This window comes from Neovison vison, chromosome 8 (assembly GCF_020171115.1).
Source record: "Neovison vison isolate M4711 chromosome 8, ASM_NN_V1, whole genome shotgun sequence".
Taxonomy (NCBI): Eukaryota; Metazoa; Chordata; class Mammalia; order Carnivora; family Mustelidae; genus Neogale; species Neogale vison.
The window spans coordinates 61,971,590-61,984,691 of record NC_058098.1 but is presented as its reverse complement, the minus strand read 5'-3'; positions in this window follow the sequence as shown (position 1 = coordinate 61,984,691).

Sequence of the window (13,102 nt, the reverse complement as noted above, 5' to 3'; positions counted from 1 at the left end):
ACTGCTGTCCCCGCTGGGTATATAGCAGGTCATGAGACACAAAGTACTGTCCTCATTGGGGGATATAGGCCTTAGTGCCTAAAGCAAACAAATATAGAATTCTTGTTGGCAGAATTAGAAAAAATAAAGAGGATGTAGCACATTTGTCCTATGGTCATATGAATTTAAGGTAAAATATTGCCTATATACCAATATATATCTGTAGTATTTTAGAACTAAAATTTCATTTATATTTTTGAAATAATTGTGCTATAGATGGTGATTAAAAAACCAGTAAAGTGAAAAATGGGTAAGCTAACCAGGCTTCCAAGATTGCCCCCCCCATGAGCCCCACCTCAGAGTACTCACATACTCATGGAGGATTGGTATCAGAGTTGGTTTTTGTGCACAACGGAACATAGCAGAAGTGACAGCAGTTCATTCCAAAATTAGTTTCTAAAAGACATTGTGGTATCCACTGTGATTGCTTTATTTTACTTGGATCATGGGTCTGGGGGAAATCAGCTGCCATATCATGAGAAGTCCAATAAAGAAGTCTGGGTGTTGAAGACCAGACAAGGAAGAAATAAAGTCCAGCACCACCAGCCTCGGGAGGGCATGGAAGTTGGTCCTTCAGCCCAGTCAAACCTTCAGGTGACGGTAGCCCCAGCTAATGTAGCAACTGCATGTCATGGGAGAGGCTGAGCCAGACCCCCCCCCCCCCCCCCCGACCCCGAATCAATCCTGGCCTCCTGACACTTTGAAACTATGAGATAATGTTTGTGTTTCAGGAAAGTTGTTATGCAGCAGTAGCTAACTGATGCAGTTAAAACCCATTGTTTTCAAATAACAACAACACAAAAATGTAGCAATTATTATTCCCTAAGAAAACAGATTCTTCCTGCAGAGCACTAGGAGCAAAATGTTACTCCTTTGCTGACACTGTTGATCATTTTATGTGTGAAAGTGTCCCTGGTGCTTGTTCAGGTTACTACTGGTTTAACATAATGTAATTAATCGTCAACTATTACTTCAGCTTGATTGCATATCTGGCTGAAATATCACCCTATCTGCTTTTCTTTAGCCAAACTCCACCTCTTTTTGGTCACAGAAATCCTTTTAGGATAAGTAATACAGCTCATTAAAATCTAGGTTTCCTGGTGCCTCGGAAAAGGAAAAGGAAGATGATTTTACACCTGTAGTTGCAATATTTTTATTAAGGGCATCCCCGTTTACTGTTAGAAATGTCCACGTTTGGAGAAGTCATATGACCATCCCAGCTAAAAGCAAAAAGCTCATTTATTTATCTTATGTTTTCTCATTTTGCAAGGTTTTTTTTTTTTGGTAGGGTCTTGAGCTCACTTTCTAGGGTGAATGATGGAATGATTGAACATGCAGTATCTTTTCTGCTCAATAATATTTTCCCTCCTGATGTCTGTGTGGAGAGAGACAAGGCTCCCCTGGATCCCAAGAATTTCTAAGCAAATACTATTAGTTTCAAAGTGGCAGCCAAGGGTCCAGCACCTGCCGTAACAGTATTAACCACAGGGATGATAATTAATGAGTTTCTTTGCTTTCTGAAGGAAAGCAAAGGGGAGGGGAGATACAGTGAAAGCGATTCTTCCAGGGAAGAAAGGAGGTGTCTCTAAAGGATGTTATAGGGCTGTTGTGCCCCCGGCTTCCCTAGCATGTCTGAAAGGAGCAGGCCTGGAAACTGATCAGCCCACTCATCAGCAAATGGGCAGCCTGCAAGATTTGCCCTCATACAACCTGGGTGGTGAGCAGAGTCCCACCATGTGGGCAGACCTGGAGGATTCTGGACATTAGGGTGGGTCTGATTTCAGCGCTCATAGATAAGAGGGATTCCTCCTGCATGTGCATTTTATGGCATGGAAAGTTAGGCTGCTGTTGGAGAGACAGTGGGGAGAGGGGCAAAGAGCACAGGATTCGGAGCTGGACCAATCTGGGCTTTGGTACTGATTGTAGCTCTTATTGGTTATTGACCTTGGCCAACCTACTTGACCTTGGCAATATCTGAGCCTCAGTGTCTTTGTCTCATAATCATGCCAACTTTCAAGTATTATACTGAGGATTAATTAGGACAAGTGTAAGACAGAACATAGGGACAGGCATCATTGGGGCACCCTGGCTGGTTTTTGTACAATGTACTCAGATGACAAATGGTTTGAAGGAACTTTTCAATGTCATTTGCCCTCAGCTTGGGCTGGTCTTCAGGGTTGCTGCCCCCTCTACCTGGGATATCGTTCATCTTCTCTTTGCCCATCTACATCTTATCTATCTTTCCCTTCCCTCCAATCCCTATTGATTTCTCAATCTCTCTCCCTATCTCTTCATCTCTATCTTTATTCGGGTCTACATTATGTTCCATGAGCCTGGAAGGTAATGATTATCTACACCATTTGAATTTGTCTCTTCCTCCGCTCTGTGCTGCTAGAGTGCTTCTGAGTATTGGGATCATGTTTTGGAGGTGGTAGGGCTTGGGCTATGTGAAAAATAAGTACTGATTGGTTGTCTTTTTTAAATAGGGAGCTCTGACTGTAAAAGGAACACTTTCATTTCATGCAGCCCCTAAATTCATATGCCAGTATCTAGAGCTGCACCAGTGAATTCCCTGATACGTCCCAACAGTTGAGCGTTGATTTTTAAACATCCAAATACACAGTCAATGACATTGCTCTTTTCTCCATCTCAAAGAAAAAATTTGATCTTGAAGCAATGACTAGAGACATCAGGCCCAGGAAGTTTTTAATACCCTAGCATGGCAACTGGACAAAGAAAGGCTTATTTATAGTGGTCCTCTATCCATCAAATGTGTCTGTGGATTTCAGTGTCTCTTGGTTCAGCTCCAGGCATGGCAGGAAGTCGAGAATGTGTGCCATGGAATACAACAGGGGAGGTGTCAATCAACTGAAAGGAAGTTGCTTGGGCCAAGGCCAAAGCCAATGGCTGGGTGATGGTGTGCTGCTCCTCAGCACTAGCATTTGCTCTGGGCCAAGGAAACTAACTTTTGAAGTTAGATGAGGTGGTAATTAGGAGGATAGGAATAAAATCCAGAGTTCTAATAAGAAAGAATAAAGATCAGGAAACCATTTTTAAGTTCTTAAGTTCTTAGATCCTTGGATCTAAAGTATAGCAGGAGGAAATAATCTGAGACACTTGTCCTAGGTTACAGTTGAACTGTGACCACCTTCTGATGTCACTAGCAACTGCCTCGTGCCATGTGGAAATGGTAAGAAAGGGCGAGAGTCAGGAGAGAGTGCCAGTTTAACTAGGACCAACTTTTTAAATTAATCAGCAAGTCTGGTCCCTCCCACTCAGTCGAAACTTGTGTAGGAAGGCCTGTGTCTTTTTCGTCTTGGTCTTCTTTGTGTTTATGGCATCCGGGGGCACTCAGTAAAGTCAACGATGACCAAAACATGCACTATGGCTTTATTCCTATAATTAAAATTATAAAAAAATGCATATATTACTTCTTAATGGGAAATCTGCCAAAATATACAAAACATTTTAGTGCCTTGTCTACTGTTCCTTATTCCGTCCCTTTTTCTCCAAGTGCATGAAAAAATAATAAGCACCCATGGAAAGTTAAATAGTAGGCTACCTGTATCTCTGGATATTGTGTTTTCTTTGAGAAACATATATTCCCTCTAAATTCTGGGGGATTTTTCTTCTCTGTTGGAAGGTAGACTATCATTCTGAAGTTTCTGGGATGATTTTGATTCTGTAGCTTGCTCTTGTTTATTTGTCAGTCACTCTGATTGTTAGAGTTTGGAGTTAGCTTCAACATTTCCAAATGGGAAAAAGGTACTGTTGTGCTCTTGTTCATTTATTTTCTCCAGATCATTCCCTAGAAGAGAGTTCTGTGTTATGGAGCACAGATATTGCAAAGGGTTTTGACACATTACTAAAATGCGCTTCTGCTACTTGATCAGTTACCGATCAGTAGCAAACAACCAAAACCTACCGAGCTCATTTAAACAAAAAGGAGTTTATTACTAGTTTTGGTGCTGACAATCAGTGGAGGGCTGCAGGATCCATTCTGAGGCTGAGCATGTAGGGAAGAGAGGGAGTATTCTGTCTTGCATACTAAGGTCTCTAAAGAAATAAGGACCAAAGCTGCAGGCCCAGGAAAGAGATAATTTGAGGGTGTGGGGTGGGGTTTTTTTTTTTGTTGTTGTTGTTGATGATGTTTGTTTGTTTGTTTTGAGTATAGTTGATGCACAATGTTACATCTGTCTTCGGCATACAACATCTGACAAGAGCTCTATACATCATGCCATACTCATGAGTGTAGCTCCCATCTGTTACCATACAATGCTACTACAATGCCATCGACGGTATTCTCTATGCTGTTGAAGGTGCATTATTAAGTGGAAAAGTGAAAAATGCCAGGCTTACTCCCTTCCCTGGCATGCTGGACCGACATTTTCCAGCAACAAAGAAAGGATGCCGTGTGTTGCTTGCCAGTTCAGAGCATATACTAAAACTTAACTTTTCAGGGTTCTTCTTTCTCTGTTGGTGCTAAAGTTGAGGTTATGGTAGGATGTTCTGCGGTTCTTTCAGGCCACCTGCTTCTGGGGATAGAAGGCAAGGTTAACTCGGTGAATCCTTTGAGTACCAACTTCTTGTGTCACTTTCTTTGCTGTAAAATAAGTTCTGTAACCAGAAGCAACGTGTTGGATATTCTGTGAATATTGCATTTGGTAAGTCCTGGGGATTGTTGGTAGAAGGGAGGTGAACCTCCTTTTCCCTCTGTTTCCATGCCAGAAAAGACCCCGAGGCCCCTGCCATTATGGAAGGGGTCCAGTTATAACTAATCTGCTATCTGGTGGCTGGCTGCACTTGGAGTTGTGAGGCCAACTAGATCAGTCTTGTTGAAAAGAAATCCATGATCACCTCCATTTTTACCATCCTAGCTACTGAATGCATGAGTTTATTGAGAAAGCACTGGGGTAGTTGGAAAATGAGGCTGGTGGGTGTCCATAGGGTCCCATCTTGTTCTTCTGATGATTGAGAACCTCTTCCACAGGAGACCTCTTGGTGAGTATTCACACTCCACTCTGAGACCATTCTGGCATATTCATTCATATACCGATTCTCCAAACCACCATGTCACTCATCATTTGCTCTTGGTTTTTCCAAACCTTTTACCATATGGCTAAACCATCACCCATATCCCATGAGTTCATATAGGTCTGTACTTCTGTTTATATTTATAGACAAAGTGAAGAACAAAACAAAATAAAACAGAAATAAACCCAAACCAACCAGATGCACCACTAGAAGTTCTGCCTAAAAGGGGGGTTTCCTTTTTCCATTGTCTTTCAGGGAGTGCAATGTATGAAAGTCCAATCATGATTGTTACCAGTATTATCATGTAAGCCAGTCCATAAACTAGGTTCAACTTTTTTTCCTTTTTAAGGCAATTTTCCATAAAGAGCTCCCCATGGGACTTGGACCTGACATGCTTGAGTGCTGGGTATATCCAACTTCATGGCTTGGTGATTCTGATAACACCCAGTCCTGGGTGGTCAGTTAAGAACACATGGTTACTCATTGTCCCATTGTCAAATATGCCGTCTACCAGGCTTCAGAAGTGACCCAAAGTCTGTTTCTCCAAAGGAGAATAATTATACTCTTGGGAACATAACTTCGCTTCAAAATCTTATGAGTTTCGATTATTATTGTCTTAATTTAGGTCTGTACAGTATTAAATCCTGCCACAGATGTTTTGAACACAACTAGATCATCTGTATCATGAGGTCTGAATGTTTGCAATTACCAGGGCCCTCTGGAAAGCCTTCCGTCGTCCTGGGTCTCCCTAAAAGGGAATGGTGGTGTCCTTTTTGTGTATTTGGTAAATGGATGGAAACAACACCAGCAAATGTAGTGTGTATTGCCTCCAAAGTTCAAGGAGGCCCCTTTCTTAGTTGTCATGGGTTCATGATACAGCATGTTATTTGCAGTGAATTTTGGTTACCGGGGGAAAAAAAAGTTCATCAGATTGATAGATGAACACTGGGTACCAGGATCTGTTGAGTTGCTTCAATAATGAGATCACTTTAGGAACAGAAAGGAGCCTTTAATAACACACTCTGACCAAATTTTTGAAAATCCAACATTTTTCAAGACCCGCTTTTCTTTGACATACACTAAATGGTTGAGTTCGGTGGGCTTGGAAGGAGAATGACTTGTCCTGAGTCTTTTCAGGTCTTTGATGATGGTTCTTACCTCCATGCTTCCACCTGTGTTGTGTGGTATTGTTGTTGGTTTACTACTTTGTGTGAAGATAATGATATGTGAATACAGTTCCAAAGATTTCCACTTGGCCTTCCTCATGCTATGGCTCAATTTCCAACCAAATCTTATCCAGTTCAGGAAGGAGGCGTCAACTTCAGGATGTGTTCATAGATCTCAAACTCAGGACCAGGATCTAATAATCCCTGAAAGATATAGGTATTTTCCTTTAATCTCTGAGTCTCAGTTTCTTCATCTGTAACATGGAGAGGAATACTGCAAGTACTAAAACATTTGCCTTGAAGATAAATGAGAGGGGGAAAAGCAAAAGTCTCAACAGAGGATCCGGCATGAGGTTCAAGCTGAAAATGTTAGTACTACCAGGATGCTGGATAATGGTGATGGTGATGATGATGTTGGTGATGATGTTGATGTTGGTGATGGTGATGATGATGGTGATGATGGTGATTATAATGATGATGATGATAGTGATGATTATGATGATGGTGCTGAAGATGTTGATGTTGCTGCTGCTGCTGCTGATGGTGATGACAGTGATGATGGTGATGGTGATGATGGTGGTTATGATGATAATGATGGTGATGATTATGGTGATGGTGATGATGGTGGTGATTATGATGATAATGATGGTTATGATGATGGTGATGGCGATGAAGATGTTGATGTTGCTGCTGCTGCTGATGGTGATGACAGTGATGATGGTGATGGTGATGATGGTGGTTATGATGATAATGATGGTGATGATTATGGTGATGGTGATGATGGTGGTGGTGTTGATGGTTATGGTGATGAAGGTGGTGATGCTGTTGCTGCTGATAGTGATAATGATAGTGGTGAGGATGGTGATGGTGATGATCACTCTTTTGAAGCCATTCAATAGACTTTTGCATCTTTTTCCATTCAGGTGATGAGTAATTCTCATTGCTGGATTTTTGGTATTTTACTGTTTTTTGTTGTTGTTATTGTCAAGTGGTAAAGAAAATTCCACTCTTGGGAAGACACATCACACTAAAAATTTGACAAGCTAGGTCATGTCAACTTTTTTTGTTTGGAAAATTTGAGGTTTGATTGTTCCTGCTCTTTGACACCTTAAAGTAACAGGGCATGGCAGTGTTGTTCAGAACCTAGCACTCTGGTCATTGGTTTCTTCAAAGCCTGACTTCTCCACTAGACCTCAAGTTCCCCTAGGGTCAGTGCCAAGTCTGCTTGTTCTCTGCTATAGCTCTATCATGCACCTGCCTCCGCTATGTGCTCAATAAGTATTTGTTGCTTGAATAAATAAGTGGCTTTACTTGTGTATGTCATTTTTTTTTAAAGATTTTATTTATTTATTTGACAGAGAGAGGTCACAAGTAGGCAGAGAGGCAGGCAGAGAGAGAGGAAGGGAAGCAGGCCCCCTGCTGAGCAGAGAGCCTGATGCGGGACTCGATCCCAGGACCCTGAGATCATGACCTGAGCCGAAGGCAGCGGCTTAACCCACTGAGCCACCCAGGCGCCCACCTGTGTATGTCTTTAAAGCATCTTTTTTTAAAAAAAAAGATGATTTATTTATTTATTTGACAGAGAGAGGCACACACACACACAGCAAGAGAGGGAACACAAGCAGGGGAAGTGGGAGAGGGAGAAGCAGGCTTCCCGCTGGGCAGGGAACCTGATGTGGGGTTCGATCCCAGGACCCTGGAATCATGACCTGAACTGAAGGCACATGCTTAATGACTGAGACACTCAGGGGTCCCATCTCTAAAGCATTTTATTTGCTTCTTCCTTTCCACCTTTTCCAGCTTCCAGCTACATCAAGCTTCTTGCTCTTCACTGAATACCCCAGGATACTTATGTCTCCATACCTTTCGCATGCTTTTAAAAAATTATTATTTTTACTTATTTATTTATTTATTTATTTATTTTTATTGCTGTCATGTCTTCCTACCTTTCTGTCAACTGGAAACTGTCATGTAGACTTCCTGCAAGAAACGTTTCCAGCAGGTTCATTAGTGTTGTGAACAACTCTTTTCACTCAGGCTCCAATAATATTCTGCATTTTATTTTAGCATAATCCTTATGATTTTGAGCCTTATTTATGTGTACACACATCTTCCTTCCCATGTAGACTCAGCCCAGCACAGTTTCTGGCATGGAGATGTTCAGTGAATATAGAATGAAAGCAAGAGGCTCAGTTTTGCCCTTCAGTTGGGGGAGAACAGGGACAAGACAGTTTCCTGGTTCAGATGGGAGCAAACATGGTACAAATCACTCTTTTATGATTCCTTCTAGCTGCAAAAACAATCAGGACTCCTTCTGCATAGTTAAAACTCTGGGAGAGTTGTTCCTCCCAGCTGCCAGTGGGAAGAAAGGACAACTGCTGATTTCCAAAGTTCATTCTGTCTTGTTGAAAAGCCAAAGTTTCAAACAGCATGTTTTTTAGACATGGCTTAAGTCTTAAGGAAATTATTTCTATATTGGAAAAATGTGAACTAAATATGCAAAGGATAAAATTCTGTAAATGGAAAGGGTAGATGGATGGAGGAACAAAGTGGGAGGACACCAAAGGGTTTATCTGGTAATCTGCTTTGTCACTTTCACCTGGTGGAATCAGAGGATAAACATCAATGCCCCATATAGACTTTTTTTAAATAAAGTTAGGAAAATGGGGGTAGTATTCATTTCCTGAAATGCATCAATGGAGTTTACATGGCTCATTAAATATAACCTCGATTTTAAAAAATTAACATATAATGTATTATTAGCCCCAGGGGTACAGGTCTATGAATCGCCAGGTTTACATACTTCACAGCACTCACCATAGCATATACCCTCCCCAATGTCCATAACTCAACCACCCTCTCACTGCCCCCCTCCTCCCGGCAACCCTCAGTTTGTTTTGTGAGATTAAGAGTCACTTATGGTTTGTCTCCCTCCTGATCCCATCTTGTTTCATTTATTCTTTTCCTACCCTCCAAACCCTCCATGTTGCATCTCCACTTCCTCATATCAGGGAGATCATATGATAGTTGTCTTTCTCCGATTGACTTATCTTGCTAAGCATAATACCCTCTAGTTCCATCCATGTTGTCACAAATGGCAAGATTTCATTTCTTTTGATGGCTGCATAGTATTCCATTGTGTATATATACCACATCTTCCTTATCCACTCATCTGTTGATGGACATCTAGGTTCTTTCCACAGTTTGGCTATTGTGGACATTGCTGCTATAAACATTCAGGTGCATGTGCCCCTTTGGATCACTACATTTGTGTGTATGATCCTATTGCTGGGTCATAAGGTAGCTCTATTTTCAACTTTTTGAGGAACCTCCATGCTGTTTTCCAGAGTGGTTGCACCAGCTTGCATTCCCACCAACAGTGTAGGAGGGTTCCCCTTTCTCCACATCCTCACCAACATCTGTCATCTCCTGACTTGTTAATTTTAGCCATTCTGTCTAGTGTAAGGTGGTATCTCATTGTGGTATAACCTCAATTTTTTGACAAGGTTTTTGGGAGCAAGAAAATCTAACATATAACTTTATTGACTTTGAGACATCCCCTTTCCCAACAGAAGTTAAGAAGTGGTTTGAAGACGTCTATAGAAGAAAATCTCAACTGTAAATAATAGATAGGTTATTTAAGACCCATGGGAGAAAGACGAGCAGTGTTCCTCCAATGAATATTGGAGTTGTGTATTTTGGGGTAAGTTATAAAGGAGACAATGCACTGAGGCAGAGATTTGGAGGTACTTGGCATGGTTGATGGCAGCATTAGCAGAGAGGCAGTTGCTGAGAGGGTCTTAGGTTGGCAGCATAATCAAAATAACAGAGATGGAAGGATGAAGAACTTGAGGGATACAGATGAGGCATGTAGATAGGTTAGTATTCTCAACTTTTACTGTTAAGATTGGACAAATAAACCCACAAAACACATACAGGTGTGGCCTATAATACACAGCCTCATGCGATGAAGACAGGAAAATAAGCTCAAAAACTTATTGCTCTTGTAACTATTTGGCCATGAGGTACCATAGTGTGTTGCATACATCATGGAGCCTGGTTGCAAGTTTCAAAGCCTGGCCCCACTTCTTCTTTGACAAGTTACTGGATCTCTCTTTCTCTGTTTTCTCATCTGTGCAATGAGGCTGTGGAATCAGGGCTGCCCCATGGATTAAGTGAGTAATATTTCTAAAGCCCTGGGCTCCTATAACTTTTTGCTGTTCTTAATTTTGCAATGTGTAGATAGATGATGCATCATAATTTCCATTAATTTTGTGGTCTACATCAGTATATAGTTATGATTACATAGAGATTTTTATACTTCCAAATGAATTGACACTGGGCTCCTTTTTAACTTTTCTGTGACATTTGGTGACTTGAGATTTAAGTTTTGCTCATGGTTACCTGCTGAAAATATGAATTTCATAATAAATTAACAGATGATTTTATTTATTTGATTTTTAAAATTAGATGTCTTTATATTCATCCAGCTTTCATTCCACATGTAAAGTTTACTGCATGCCAGTTATGTGTCAGGCAGGCACTGTTCTAGAAAGACAAAGATTCCTGTCCTCCTAAAAGATTTCTGAAAACCAAACAAAAATTTGGTGCCTTATACTGTTTATAAACAATTTGTCAGATTTTGGGGCTGACACCATAATGAAAGATTCTGAAAAAAATTAAGTATTTAAAAAGATATGAGGCAAAAATCAGAATTATATACTCCTAAATAATATGAAGATGTGTGATGAACAAAAATATGTTGTATTTTGTGTCATAAAAGTTACCCAGATTTCTAGGTTGTTAGCAGATGCTAAGATTTAGGATCTTTTACTGTAGAGATGAAATATAGAGATGGAGGGGAATGAAAGCCAGTCAGACAAAAAATAATCCTGGAAGAGTAATTAAAACCAACAATTGAAAAATACAGGAGACTGAAAATTTATTACCAATTAAAATGGAACATTTTAATGAAGTCCAGTGCTCCTGATTTCTCAGCATAAAAATCAGAGATTACAATCACCAGAAATCAGGAGAGGAGAAAAAATTAAGCCATATGTGTTTATAATCTTCTAAGAACTGTCCACGATGAATCTTACTGAGTGTTTACATTCAAGTCTAAGGTGTATTTTATTCTCCTCACTTAGGAGGAAACAACAGAATATTTGAAAGGGTGAGTAGCTTTCCCTGGATCACTGGGTTGAAATGTGATGGAGTGAGGTTTTGAACTTGCCCTATTTTCTTCCAGAGCCAAAGCCCGTTTTTAACAAATGACGTTCATTTCCATGGGGCTGTTCAAAAATTATTTTCACCTCTTTGGGGCACCCGGGTGGCTCAGTGGGTTAAAGCCTCTGCCTTCAGCTCAGGTCATGATCTCAGGGTCCTGGGATGGAGTCCCGCATCAGGCTCTCTGCTCAACAGGGAGCCTGCTGCCTCCTCTCTCTCTGCCTGCCTCTCTGACTACTTGTGGTCTCTTTGTCTCTGTCAAGTAAATAAATAAAAAATCTTAAAAAAAAATTATTTTCACCTCTTAAAATTATTCATTCTCAATTTATCATAGTTTCATCTTGTTGATAGAATGTTCTAGTGTAATGAACACTCTCCTCTTCTGCTCCCGGGTTGGACTAGACTAGCAGTGAGCCAGCACACGCTCACATGCCCATGCGTACATCCCTCAAAGTCCCACCCAGCAGCATCATATTAGATGCTCATTTCGATTTTAGTGATATTAAGATAAATAAGACAGAATTCCTGTTCTCAGAGGGCTTACAGTGTTTCTGGAGACAGTTACTCTAGCAGATAATGATGAGATTGCAAAATATGTCATATTGATTATTATTAAACTCCTCTATTCAATTCCTTTAGATTAAAGGCGAGAATACTGAACAAGTGTTGACCACATGCAAAGACAATGTAGTTTCAGAAATGACCATGTTCTGGAAAACTAGGATGTAGCCGTATGACATGGTGCCATGGATGGGGCATATGGAGGTGTACAGAGTTGGCATTTTCATTAGGACAAAACTGACTTAGCCCGAGACACAATTAGCACAGCATTTTAGGAAAGCACACCTAAGCAATTTGTCTATGTATTTTAGTAAGAACAAAATTTCCAACTGAGCTTCCCAAAGGCGGATGTACTTGGGTTGAGAGATCAAAGGAGCTGTTTTCAATTAGGACAGAGGCACAATTTGTTTGACTTAACTCAAAATTGTTAGGGGATTGTAAGTCAAAGTCAAAGTTATGACTCAAAGTCAAGAGTACCTATTGTTTAGCCATCCGTTTAGAATATCGGTGGGCCCGATACATATTTAGCATATGGTGCTCTAACAAAAAGACTTGTCTATAGGCAATAAATGATAGTGAAACAACGCTTAGTTATGAATTGGTATATATTTAATCAGGATACCAAGTAATACCCAGAACGGGTAAATTGGATAATTGCATGCATAAAGTTAAGGGTAGTTACTATGAAGTCATTGCCCTAAAATTGTGGGTTTTCTTCTGAGAGATTACTCTTTGCTTCTACTATCTTGTTTTTATTTTAATTTAGTTTTTAATGGTATTGACCTATATGCGTTAGGCATTTAAGATTATCTGTAGAATTCCAAGTCACCTGTCTCCATTTGCTAATCAAAATAAAAATTATAAGATACGTTATATCTATAGAAATAGATATAGAAATGTCCTGATGTTTTAAGTAAAGCAATATGCACTCTCTTTAGAGTGTGAAGACTTTATTAAGAGAGACTTTTGAAGCACAGAAAACTCAGCTGCATCTTCATTTCTGAGATCTTAAATTCCATAGAATCAAATCCGACGTAATTCATTCTGATCAGATTTGCTATCAACACCACCTTGTG